At 36.1% G+C, this 13,400-nt stretch overlaps 1 protein-coding gene across 2 annotated transcripts in view; it reads left to right on the forward strand.

The window, feature by feature from the left end:
- The first annotated feature begins 487 nt into the window (after positions 1–487).
- LOC114481274 (supervillin-like) overlaps positions 488–13,400 on the forward strand; it is a 66,580-nt gene continuing 53,667 nt past the window's right edge. Inside the window, exons 1-2 of one of the 2 annotated variants that reach the window (XM_028475960.1) lie at positions 497–620; positions 11,334–11,444. The gene's annotated coding sequence lies outside the window, so the exon portion shown is untranslated. Of the gene's footprint in view, positions 621–11,333; positions 11,445–13,400 lie in introns of both variants that reach the window. The other variant, XM_028475959.1, reaches the window with a different exon arrangement.

The following is a 13,400-nucleotide window of genomic DNA, read 5'->3' on the forward strand; positions in this document are numbered from 1 at the left end:
AAAAAAAAATCAGGAGAAAAAACTTTTAAATGTAATTTCTATTTAAAGGAAGAGAAAAATAAAAATAAGTCTTGTTTAATGCCTGTCTAATGCATCCTCAATATTAACCGGAATTGCATTTAAGAGTTTTTTTTTTTTAAATACATTGTTTTAGAAAACAAACCAAACCACATTTAATCATGAATTCATCTTAACAGATTTCCCCTCAAATCTATTAAATAGACAAAAAACGAACAAAAAAAAAACATACCAATTTACACACATATAATGAAATGTGTACACAGCACAGTGCCTATTTGTTCAGTTATAGAAACAGTGACGTTTGATTTGTTGTGCAGTGCACACAAAATCAACAAGTGGAGATTTTAAACGCTGCAATCAGAAAAAAGAAAAGAAAAAAAAAAAAGAGTGGGCGTTTACTTGAGGCATTTGAACGTCTCAGCACGCTTGTTTCTGACCAATCAGAAACAGGGGGCGTGTCTTTGCAGACAGCTCTGACTGCAGCGCAGCGGACGCTGTTGTCTGCTCTCACTGAGCGGACTACTGCACTGTTGGACCTGTCTGCGCCTCGGTTCTGGAGAGGGATGACCCAATAAAAGTCCGTTTGTCTTCTGAAGAAGGTGAGATGATCATTAATGTTTTCACATGTGCTTTATTTAAGGTTAAAGCTCTTTTTTTGTTGTTTTTTGGTGAGTCGTTTACTGCCCACTCGGAGACACGAACACTACTGGGGACTGTTCCAAGTTTTTAAAGCGGCGCTGAATCTGTTTAACATTTGCAGAAATCTTGTTATATTCTGTCAAAGTTTCATTTATTTAGTGACATTTTGACAGACAGTTAGAAATGACAGCAGATGCACAGCTTTTAGCCTGAGTGTCTCACTGCAATTGCTAGCCCCCCTCCTGCCTCCTGGTGTGTTTAAAGACATTTAAAACTGCTTCTTTACACATATTAACATGTTCTGTCATGCTTAATGGACGCTTAGCTTATCTTTATTAGTTGTTAATACATAATATCACACTCATACGGACGCGAAGCATGACGGCTGTCAAACAGACGTGAGCAATCGACTGCTGTCATTGTGTTTGTCAATTGTTTCCTTCCTCAATATCTACAGAGGGAACGTTTTAACTTTATCATTTAACATTTTAAACACTGTCATTTGGAGAAAAAAAGCACAATGCGTCGAGTAAATACACATTTTTTTTATATTAACTTTTTTTTTTTTAAATCCATGTTCAGTTATAATGGTGTATAGCACACTTTTTTTTTTTTTTTTTTTTTTTAAGAAAAGTTTGTTTGGTATTTGTTTAATTTACTTGGGTTTTTATATCGTCCACAATAAGGATTAGAAAGAAAACAAAATATTTTTAGGGTTTATATTTCATTTTAATTTAATTTTTAATTTTTTTTTTTTTAGATTATTATTCCCACAATAGGGCATTTAATTAATTAGGCTTCATGCGAAATCCCCCGTTTTTTTTAATTTTTAATTTATTGATACATAAAATCATAGTGTATGCCATTGCCTCATAGGTCAATAGATCAAACACAATTTACTCCAAAAAGAAAGGGAAAAGGACAAAATTGCAGCTCAAAAGTTTGTTTTGTTTTCCTCGCATTGCATTATGGGATTTGGTGTTCAGTAGACTGACGCGTAGAGGTGATTTACTGATTTCACTTCATTCTTACTGTGGTTTATTCTTTATTATGTATATTGATGCTTGTAAAAAACCCAAAAAAGTTTAACATTTTGAAAACTCAAATTAAAGATTCATACACTTATGTGATCAAAATGTATCCATCTTGTTTTTCTTTATATTTTATTTTATTTTTTAGATTATTATTTTCACAATTGGGCATTTAATTAATTAGGCGTATTGTGAAATCCCCCTTTTTTAATTTTTGGATAGATAAAATCATAGTGTATGTCATTGCCTCATTGATGAATAGATCAAACAATTTACTCCAAAAAGAAAGGGAAAAAGACAAAATTTCAGCTCGAAAGTTTCTTTTGTATTTTTCACATTGCATTATGGGATTTGGTGTTCTGTAGACTGATGCATAGAGGTGTCTTTACTTCATTCTTACTGTGTTTTCTTGTGTGTTTTTTTTTCGTCAGACGAGCTAAACACCGATTAGCCTAACATCATGTTTTTTTCTAGCTTGTTCCCAGTATTCCCCGTAATATCAGAACCAAGTAAAAACACTTCTATACATTTGTTTCCGTGACTCTAAATCCCACAATGCAATGGGTTAAAATATCAACAAACTGTGCGTTTACACTAAAAATTAAAACAAACCATTTTCTTTCTTTTTTGGAGTAAACAATTCATTGATCTGAGGCACGAGCTATGATTTTATGTAAATAAAGAATATTCTGTAACACATTGATTTTCTCATTGTCCAAACCAGCTGTTTATACACGTTGGCTCAGTAATGGTCAGAGTGGTTGAGTGGAGTCGTGCTGTCGCTCCCCCTTAGTAAACATTACAGTGACAGAGCAGAGCCAGGGAATGGAGCCCATGTCTGTAAAACCACCTGTGAAAACAAAGTGATAAAACAGTGGTAGAGCTCAAGTGCTTCCAGAATCCAGAGGCCAGTATCACTGCAGTGTGTGCAACACTTTTCCTCCTAGAGTAGTGTTTTTATCAGTCTAACCCTTGGTCTACAAATACATGTAGTTTGACGTGAAAGTGTCTGTACTCTGACTGAGATGATGCAACTTTATTTTCAATTAGTTTACAGCAGTTTTTATCACAGTGGGCGCCACAAAAATGTGATTGTCTGACCCGAGCGCCTCATTATCAACAGCCATGTCATACCATGACTGATCCAATCATTTTGTGTTTTTGGAGTCATTTTCTATTTTATTTTTTTGTATTTCTTGTGTCATTTTGTGTATTTTCTGCATTGTTTTGTGTATTTTTCAGTTATTTTTGTGTATACTGTATGTTGTGTGTGTTTTTAGAGTAAATTTGTTGTGTTATTTTGTGTGGTATTGGTCATTTTGTTGTATTTGCGTTGTCCCTTTTGTGTTTGTCAAGCCATTTTTTTCTGTATTTCTCGTGTCGTTTTGTGTATTTTCTGTATCATTTTGCATATTTTTCAGTTAACCTTGTTCAGAATTGTGACATTGAGTGTGTTTTTCAAGTAAACTCGTATTTTTGTTTTGTCGTTTTGTGTTTTTGCCATGAATATGTGGATTTCTGGTGTCATTTTGTGTAATTTTCAGTTAATCTTGTTTAGATCTGTGCCATTGTGTGCGTTTTTCATGTAAACGTGTATTTTTGTTGTCTTTTTGTGTTTTTGGCATTGCTTTTTGTGCATTTCTGCTGTCATTTTGTGTTTTTTCTGTATTGTTTTTTTCAGGTAATCAAACATGTATGTTTGTTGTCCTTTTGCGTGTTTTCTTGTGTAATTTTGTGTATTTTGCAGTTAATCTTGTTCATATTTGTGCCATTGTTTGTGTTTTCCAAGTAAACGTGTATTTTTGTTGTCTTTTTGACATTACATTTTGTGTATTTCTGCTGTCATTTTATGTTTTTTTTGTATTGTTTTTTGTATTTTTCAGTTAATCTTGTTTAGATTTGTACCATGTGTATTTTTCAAAATTATGTTTGACATAATTTTTTCATTGTCATTTTATGTTTTTTCTGTATTTTTCAGTTAATCTTGTTTAGATTTTTTACCAGTAAGCGTAATTTTTTTTTTGTGAATTTTTTTTTGCAATTTTGTATGTTTTTGGCAATAATTTTCTCTGTTTTTGCTGTTGTTTTTGTGTATTTTCTTTCATTTAACGTGTTGGAAGTGATTTTTGCTGCCACACAATATTAGACCGAGGGCCTAATGTGGCTTCCGGGTTGCTATAGTTACCAATGTCTCTGTTATCTTGTCTTTGCTGTATTCTTGTCATCAGGCAAACCAATATGAAGAAACAAGCCATTATGTGAAATGCAGTCTCTTTTTTTTTTTTTTTCGTAAACAGTTTGGACAACAATCTTTTTGTTATTATTATTATTTTTTTTAATCATAGCTGTTACTTTATTTCCTGACTGATCTATGGAGTGAAACTTATTGAAGTTTTGTATCCAAAGGCAATGCCAGGTTGTATTTTTCCCTACAGGCATTCCAAGGCCTTCCTGGACCAGAGTTGTTGTGCAATAAAAAAAAAGATGAATGCATTGATCACACTGAATCAGAAATGTGGTAGATAGTGTAGAATTGTCCTAACAGGGCGTGGCTCCTGTTGCGCTCTTCCCTCTTCCCTTTGTTCCAGTAATCCTGAACCTGACTTTTCTTTGGACCATGTAAAGACTGTCAAACAAAGGGACATATGTTCTATTGTAAAGGAGAAGTGTGGGTTTTGTGCTCCTGGTGGGTATTACACTCACCTGAGCGCCACATGTCTGTCTGGGGGCGTGCGTGGCCGCGGTGTTATCTTGATCCATTAAAGCCTCTTCTTGTTACTCAATACTGTCGTTTTGGAGAACGGAGGCGTGTGTCGGTGATGCAGACTTGAGTCATGGGAACAACTCACAAACCGAGGTTATAAACTCCATCCAAACAAGGCAACAACAAGCCATGCAAAGCGTGAGCCACAAATTTAATGCAAATCAGACTTTGTGGAGAACAAAGCACTGCATTTTCCAGCAGGCGCTGGTTTTTAAACCTAATTCAACGATGCAACTGAAGCGCTTTTCTTTTCTTTTTAAGTGACAGATGTTGAAGGGATCGCACTCTCACTCACTTTGTCATTTATTTGTCTGCAAACTTGTAAGAACTGTTATAGAGAAAACATGCCATGGACTTTATTGGATCAATTTAAGGAATTCCACATCACGTGACACTTTTCTGTTTCGTTTGATTGTTTTTCTTTCTTTAGATGACTATGCTGCGTATTAAAAAACATGAAAAATCGGGATAACAAAATCAACTACTGCTTAGGGCTGTACGATTTTGGAAAATATTCTAATTGCGATTTTTTTTTTTCCTCAATATTGTGATTTAACATGCGATTATTATTTTTTTCAAGGGCCTCTTGTCATGTATTTTTCAATGAACACAAGCAATAAATCAATCTGTTTCATAATAGACAATTTCAGATTTATTTAAACTTTCAATAAATAAAAAAATATACATTTTAAAGCACAGATTACAACAATAAAGCAAACAAATCTGTGGCTTTACCTCTTCAACATATCTAACTAACTTCATGAAACATTAAACACTCTCTGAACTTAACAAGACAGGACAAGAAAAAAAAAAAAAATCGCATCCTTTGCGATCAGAAAATCGCGTTTTATGATATTGCGATAATATCACAAATGCAATTAATCGTTCAGCCTCACTACTGTTATTAACTTCACATTTATATGCTTCAGACGATTTTACACAATTACGCTGAAATCATGAGCGGTTACGTCGTGACCCTTTTGACCCTCATTCACCAGGTTTATGGAGAAAAATCCCATAAAATAAATGATATGATCCCAAAATATTATTAGTGAAACCTTTTCATTACAGCCAACTAGCTGTGTGTACATTGCCATGAATCTGACAATACGATTCCAAATACGATATGTCCCAGTAATAAACAATGTGCTATACATCGTGATATATTGCGATATCAATAATTCAAAATTTCACCTTCACAAGTACAAAATGGTATGAAATACACTTGCTTTCATTTTTTTAAACTTGCGAGAACAAGGAAATGGTAACTTACAGTAATTCAAGTCCAAATATCGAAAACAAGTGGTGCGTTTATCAAACTGTCAAATTATATTTTTCAAAAAAGTTAAACTTTTGCTTCTACAACAAAAAAAATGGCATATAAATGCATGCAGCGGAGGTATATTTACGTCTCATATTGGGGTCAGATTTTTAACAAATTTATGTTAAATATAACAAAAACTTTGTATCTTCAACATTTGCTGGTTTATTTAATTTCTTAATGTTAGTTTTAATTTTTGTAATTACCTGTATTTTGTTTGCGACATAAGAAATAGTTGTTTTGACTGCCTTTTATAGAAGGCATCTTTTCAGAGTCGGCTGTAGTCGGCCATGCCCGTGCTGCATATTATACAAGCACATGGATTTGACAGCTTTTGTTTTTCTAGTTTATTTTGCAGGAAAAAAAAATATTGATGTTTTCCATTCAACGTCTTTTCCGCTTTCGGCTCATTTCAGACCTGGTTTTCATTTCCAGTGACGGGTTAGCCAAGAAGCAGCTATAAAGCAGTCAGAATCATAGCACAAACAGATGATACAACCGTACCACATCATACCAAACCTAAAAACACAGCGAGCTTGTACTGTATATTGTTTTTCCCTCCAGTACTGTTCTCTGCTGTAAGGCTTGCATCAAAGAAATGAGTGCTTTTCCATACGTCATGCAAATGTTTCTAATCGTGTTTTCACAGAAATGGTCGCCACGTCATTGGTGGTTGTTAGCATTTACGTATTTAAAGGATGTTGGTAGAGTGTAGGGCAGAGATGGGCCACTTTTATCACAGCGAGGGCCACGAAAAGGAGATCCAAGGGCCACATTATCTACATCCATGTCAGCATTTAGAATAGTGACCAATCTGAGCATTAATATAGGAAAAAAACACAGGGTTTGTGCGCGTTTTTGTTCTTTTTTTCCCCTGCATTTTCCTGTCATTAATGTTTATTCTTTTGTTGTTTTGGGTATTTATGTGGTTTTATTTGTTTTTGTTGTTGTTTTGTGTGTTTTTGGAGCTGTTTTCCTAATTTTGTTGTCAATTTGTATATTTTTCTGTCATTTTTTTGTTTATTTTCATTTTGTCTGTTATGAGTCAGTCCCAGTGGTCGACTAGCGCCTTGCATGGCAGTCCTGTCCCACTAGTGTGTGAATGTGAGAGTGATTGGGTGAATGAGCTGATATGTAAAGCGCTTTGAGACTGCTTCAGTGTGGGGATAAAGCGCTATATAAAATCAAGTCCATTTACCATTTTACCATTTCAAAAGGTCAAACAATATTTTTGTGCGACAAAGATATTGCGATAATATAACGTCACAAGATGTACCGTCAAGGGTATGAGGGGTCAGATTGAAAAAGGAATCCACACCAGGGCTGAACGATTTATTGCATTTGCGATATTATCGCAATATCATAAAATGCGATTTTCTAATCACAAAGGCTGCATTTTTTGTATTTTATATTTATTTAAAGTTTAAATAAATCTGAAATTGTTTATTATGAAACAAATTGATTTACTGCTTGTGTTCATTGAAGCACACATGACAAGAGGCCCTTGAACAACTAATTGCATATTAAATCGAGGAAAAAAGTTGAAATTCGATTATTTTCCAAAATCATTCAGCCCTAATTCACACTATGTACTGCGCACCATACCCAGAGTAAGTATATGTTTACATGAGCCCATCTCGTCAATTGTATCGTATCGTAGACTCATTGTATCGTCCCACCGCTGTCATTCATGCGGCCTTTGGAGTCATTTGTTGTCTTGTACAATTTTCTGTTATTTATTTGTGTGTTTTTGGAGTCAGTTTGTAGATTCACGCAGTATTTTTTTGTGTGTGCTTTTTTTAAAATTTATTTTATTTTGGAGGTTTTTCTGTCATTTTCTGTGTTTTTGAGGTCATTTTGCACATTTCGCACAAAATTAAACCAAGGTCCACATTGATTTAATTCCATTTAGGTCTTTCTGTTGAGTGTAGACATTACTCATGTTGTGTTTTCTTGGATTTCATTGGTTTCCTACTATGGTCACATTGTGTGTTTGTGTATATGCTGATGATTGTCCAATTACTTGCACAGTTTGTACAGTTCCTTTACCCAGTATAAACTCTTAATGGGTCCAGCTTCACATAACCTATATCTTATAGGTGTGGAGGTAAAAAAATAAATACATTTGATGGTTTGATGTAGGATGTGGCAATTATTTGACAAATAAAACCACTGATTTATTTTGGTTATTGTTTTCTTGCAATTTTGAAAATGACGCGCGTCTCATTGCAGTGTTGAATTGGATGATTAAGTTAGTGGTCACAGTGAAGTATCAGCATTTTTATCATTTTTAACAGTTTAGTAATGTGCAGCAGCTGAGTTGCAAAAGTTGGCCGCTGAAAGCCAAACATTGGACACCCACACTCAACCCTGTCCCTCCCCACTCTTCAGATCTGACCCGCCGCCTCCTCTCAGCTCTCGGTGGAGTTTGATGTCAAACAGCACAGCCACAAAGTTCTCGTGTACAAATATTTATACGAAACTGAAGGGACGTGACGCTGTGAGCAATGGGGACTCCACATGGAGAGAAGCTAGGAGGTTAGCCTCGAGCTAGCCCCCTATCGGACATATTTATAAATTAAAAGTCACCCATTTCCAGTTGTAACACTAAGACTCTCACTGTGTTTGGCCAACCCCAGCCCCCGTCAAAGCTCACTTCTATAACCTCTTTTGACCAGTTTAATATTTGCATGGCACATAAACACATGGTTGCGCTCTAGACTGTCATCTGATTTGCACAGCCATAATAGTTTCCATGCCTCTGTCCAGCGTGAAGCCTTTTTTTTTTTTTGTTTTTCCCTTTCGCTGCCTTTCACTTACTTTTAGCTCAGCACCAGAGCAGGATTTTATCTGACACCATCACATGAGAAAATAAGCCCTTAGAATGAGGCTGTATTCAAATTGAGTGAATTCATAGGCAAACATTTCACTTGTATTCTTTGGTCCGTGTGTTTAAAAGGAAAAAAAATAAAAAATCCACCCTTTTCCCTTGATTCATTGCAGGAAACCATATGTTTTGCAAGTAGGCAAGAAAAACTGTATTTGTATAGTTGAGGTACTTCCCTTGTAGAGTGATGTAGCACAAACTGGTTTTACTTTTTACAACAATGTTGCACTAAAATTAAACTCTCCTGACCCAAGAAAACCCCACATTTAGACTCGAGCCTCCAATTTAACATTTCAAAACATCCCAAATCAGACTACAGTCATTTCTACATCGCTTTACTCTTTGACGTTTCACCATCTTTCTTTGTTTAGATGATTTCACTGTCTAAGGAACTTCCCCAAATCATACCAAGGATGCTAAATAGGCTGCTAGCCCTCAGCTACTTGTTTAACAGAAAAAAGATATTGAAAATGCGGGATTTGGTCCCAAAACACTTGTGAAACCTTAAAATATGATAACTACTTGAATCGTTGCATGTAGCGTGAGATTTTTGAACGCGTTCATAGCAGGAATTTGCAAATATTTGTCCGTTTTGTCACATTTTCTAGACATTGTCACCGGTGTAAATGTGTGATATTGTCCCAAAACATGTATGTGAGGCATTTTTGTCTCATGAACGATTTTAGAAAATAATCTAATTGCGTTTTTTTTTTTTTTTCTTCCTCAATATTGCGATTTAATATGCGATTAATTAATATGCCTCTTGTCATGTATTTTTCAATGAACACAAGCAATAAATCCATCTGTTTCATAATAAACAATTTCAGATTCATTTAAACTTTAAATAAATATAAAATATACATTTTAAAGCACGTATTCCAACAATAAAGCAAACAAATCTGTGGCTTTACCTCTTCACCATATAGAAACATTGCACTTCTTGTAGTGTAGACCTTTGACAGCATGTGCAGACAAAGAAAAAGGTAAATAAAAATTGCAGCATTTGAGATTAGAAAATCACGTTTTTATGATATTGCGATAATATCGCAAATGCAATTAATCATTCAGCCTTAATGTTGGGGCCACATTTTAAATAAAAATTGAGAAAAAAAAACCAAAATGGGTTGATTGGTTTTTCCATTTCAGGACGCAAATTCCGTTTTTTTCCTTTCATTTTCTGCGATCCCGGAATATCGGAGCTCCTAAACATGCATGGATAACAAAAATAAATATTTGCATTGTATATCATTATAAATACGACTGTCAATCACAAGAAAGCAGAAAATCTTGTGCAGGGTTTTTCTTCTTCTTCTGTCTTGGTTATTGACGTGTTGCAACCATCTTGAATAGGTAGATATCGCCAGCTACTGTACATGTTTTATTTCATTACTTTCTTATTCTACGATTATCTTTAGTGGGTTGAAAAGCAATTTTTGCTATTAGATGTTATGTGATAAACTCAAAATGTTCTGTCACTGACATTTCTTCAGATCGTCGAGGTTGATAGCGCTACTATTAATGCTTCCAAGTCTTAGTCGTAACCCATCCCCCTGCGTGTTGAGGGGGGGGGACCCATGACCACTACTACCCCACCCACTACCCCCTGCTTGGTAGCATTCCAGTTCTCCAGATGGTGTCTGCTCTGCACAGTGAACACCAGCGCGCTAACACAGAGAAACCCCATCAGAAGGGATTTGTCCGTTAAGACATTCCACCCTACTTATCCGCCCCCTCCTTTCGTTGTCCTCTTTCCCTGTTCTATCTTGTCTCGTGTTTTCATTCTTAGGGTGAAGTCCATGTCAATAAGTTGTTGGCAAAAGGAGAAATGCCATTGCTGTTTCTCGGAGGGACAACAGTTTTTCACTGTGCCCTAACTTGTGAAAAGAACTTCTCAGGAAATGAACACACTTTTTGTCCACAGTACTGTAAGTTATCCAACTAAACTAACACTGGAATATGTACTGTATATCAGCAGAGGGTTTGTGCAATAAATTTGCTCCGACACATTTACTGTAGTGTAAAGTAGGGATGCACTGAATTGAAAATTCTTGGCCGAAAACTGAAACACTGAAATAAATGATTATGCAAATGATTAGTCCCATTGCATTTATAGCTCTGATTGTGTACTAAACTTGCTGAAATTCAAACATTGCAATTGTATGAATTAACATTAATGTTTACAATAATGAATTCATTGAAAATATGGTCGGTTTCGAGACGAGCATACGCACAGGCTGCGGCTTTTGCTCATGTCATCGCATCCTGTTTTGGTAAGAAAAACTGAAAATGCGCTTTTGGGACATTTTTGGTGGCCGGAATGTTGGTGCATCACTAATATAAATTATTCAGGATCATTGCCTTTCCAGCAATTATTTAGATTTTTTTTTTTTTTTTAAATAATGAAATTATTGTGGGTAGGTGAAACTAATGCAACCCTTTTGAAATACGAGTTCTTATTTGTCCCACCCAGTCATCACCACTACTTAAATATTATGTGTAGATGTACCCTGATTGAAAGGCGGAAAATCATTGCAACTACATTTGGAAATGTTAGCCTAATCCTCAGCTTTGCTAAGTAGTCATTACCATGACTTTCAAAAGACGTATGCAAATCATAGACATTTTTATATTCACTCTGTGCTTCTGATCTTGTGTTTCTTGATCTTTTAGGCTTTAGGGCGAGTTTTCTTCTTTGGGTTTGCTTGATTTTACAACACACTGTGTTTGTAAGAAAGTGTGCCAGGAACTTGCAGTGTCTACACACACGTGGTGACAAAGAAGGTAAACCACAACATTGTTTTTCCTGGGAATGACTCACCTGGGTTAAGTTTGCGAAATGTTGGCCCGTTCCACGTGCTGCTGGAATGATGTGTACGTGCGTGAGTGATGGAGAGAGATATTGCGAGTGTAGCTTCCACTGAGTGTGTGTCCTGTGTGGGTGTGTTGTTCCTGTCCCATGGCGTGTGCTCACATATGATCGCCCAGTTAGATAAGGCCCCACAAAGCCCCCACCCTCCACCACCCTGGCTTCCTGGATTGTTGTCTAGTTGGGTTGAAGTTGAACCTGCATGCATGTGCTCGTCGGCAAGTATTTGTCTGAGGTGAAAGTAATAGATTACAAGTACCCTCGTTACTGTAATCGAGTTGCTTTTATGAGTATATTTGTCATTTTACTTGTACTTAAGTATGTTTTAAAAGAAATAAAGTAATTAGTTACATTTCAACACCAAACCGTCACTGTTTTAAAATGTTCAACGGACATTGTGAAACTACAAAAACTGAAATGACCAGACAACAATCAAATGCATCACATCACATCCGACCCATCAGATTAAACGCAACATATGGCGCAAAAAACGGCATTGAATACCGGTTATTTTCTCAGTTTTAGAGTTCATAAATGTAGCTATATTTGGAGCCTGAGAATTAGTTTTCTTTAAAAAATAATTGTACATTTGGACAAAACTTTTATTTTATACAGATGACTTTGTGGAAAATAAATTGAGTTCCAACTGTGCAAGATTTGGTCTCTTCCTTTTGAAGTTTATACATGAGAAGTTTACTGTATGCTAGGGAACCGTGGCAAGATTTATTACCAACAATAAACGTGGGGGGTGAAAGTAACTAGTAACTTTTACTTTAAGTATTTTATGTATGAATTACTTGTACGTGTCCTTGAGTACAATTTCAATCAAGTATTATTACTTCTACTTGAGTAGGATATATCAGTACTGTTTACACCGCTAATATTTGTTGAGTTTTTATTCATGATATTGGATCGTTGCCTCTTCTTTGTGTGTGTTTGCTTTCCCATGCGTCACTTTTAATGGCTTTGCTGAATGCAACAAATAAAAGCCGGAAAAAGGGACAAAGAACTTCGAGCGAGACGGGAAAAACGTCTTTTCCATATATATATTTTTTTTTTTTCTCCTCTGATTTGCATTAAACATAGCATTACACACTTGCTGGTTTGTAACATAATGAATCTTTACTGCACTGGAAAGGCATGCATGTTTAAAGCAGCACAATTGTTTCATTTGTGTGATGAGGTAAGTCAGGCCAGTGCAGAGTCAGGGGTGAGTAATGTCAACTGCCTTCTGGCTCACTGGATACAGTCAGTAGGACTTCTGCTAAAAGGGATTTGCTAGACTTGTCTTTGTCAGACACAGAGGGAGAGGGAGGGACACCACCGGGCCCATCATCTGGTACACATGCCCCACAAAGCCATCACATCCACCCCCACCAAAGCCCCATTCTCTCCAGCTTTCCTTCTTACCTCCTTCCTCTGAGCTGTGACCTCCACTTATCCTCCTCCTGGACTCACCCTTCTTCCCTTTTAATCTTTCACTGTTTTTTTTTATATACTTCCTTTTCCCAGAGCTGCATTTCCTTTCTTACTTCCTGAAAAGATGAGTGTATTTGTTCAGTATATTGGACAAAAGCGTCCCAGTCCCAGTGTCACAGCCACTTTTCTATTAGAAGAGGATTATTCCTGTGGGTTGATGTGGTCATCCAACAATTCAGCTTTGTTGTAAAGTGAAGCACTTAAACTGATCTAAGGTTGAAAAGAGTGCTTTTCTATGGGAAACTGTGGCTGCTCCGTCCGTGGTTGTATGACGGTGCTCCACCCTCCCACCCACTCTTTTTCCATTGAACATGAATAGAATATGCTACTTAATGTGTAAAGAATAAACACAAGTCACACACTCAGCATGTGACATGATGCTAAAACACGCA

The sequence above is a fragment of the Gouania willdenowi genome, chromosome 19, assembly GCF_900634775.1.
Source record: "Gouania willdenowi chromosome 19, fGouWil2.1, whole genome shotgun sequence".
Lineage (NCBI taxonomy): Eukaryota > Metazoa > Chordata > Actinopteri > Blenniiformes > Gobiesocidae > Gouania > Gouania willdenowi.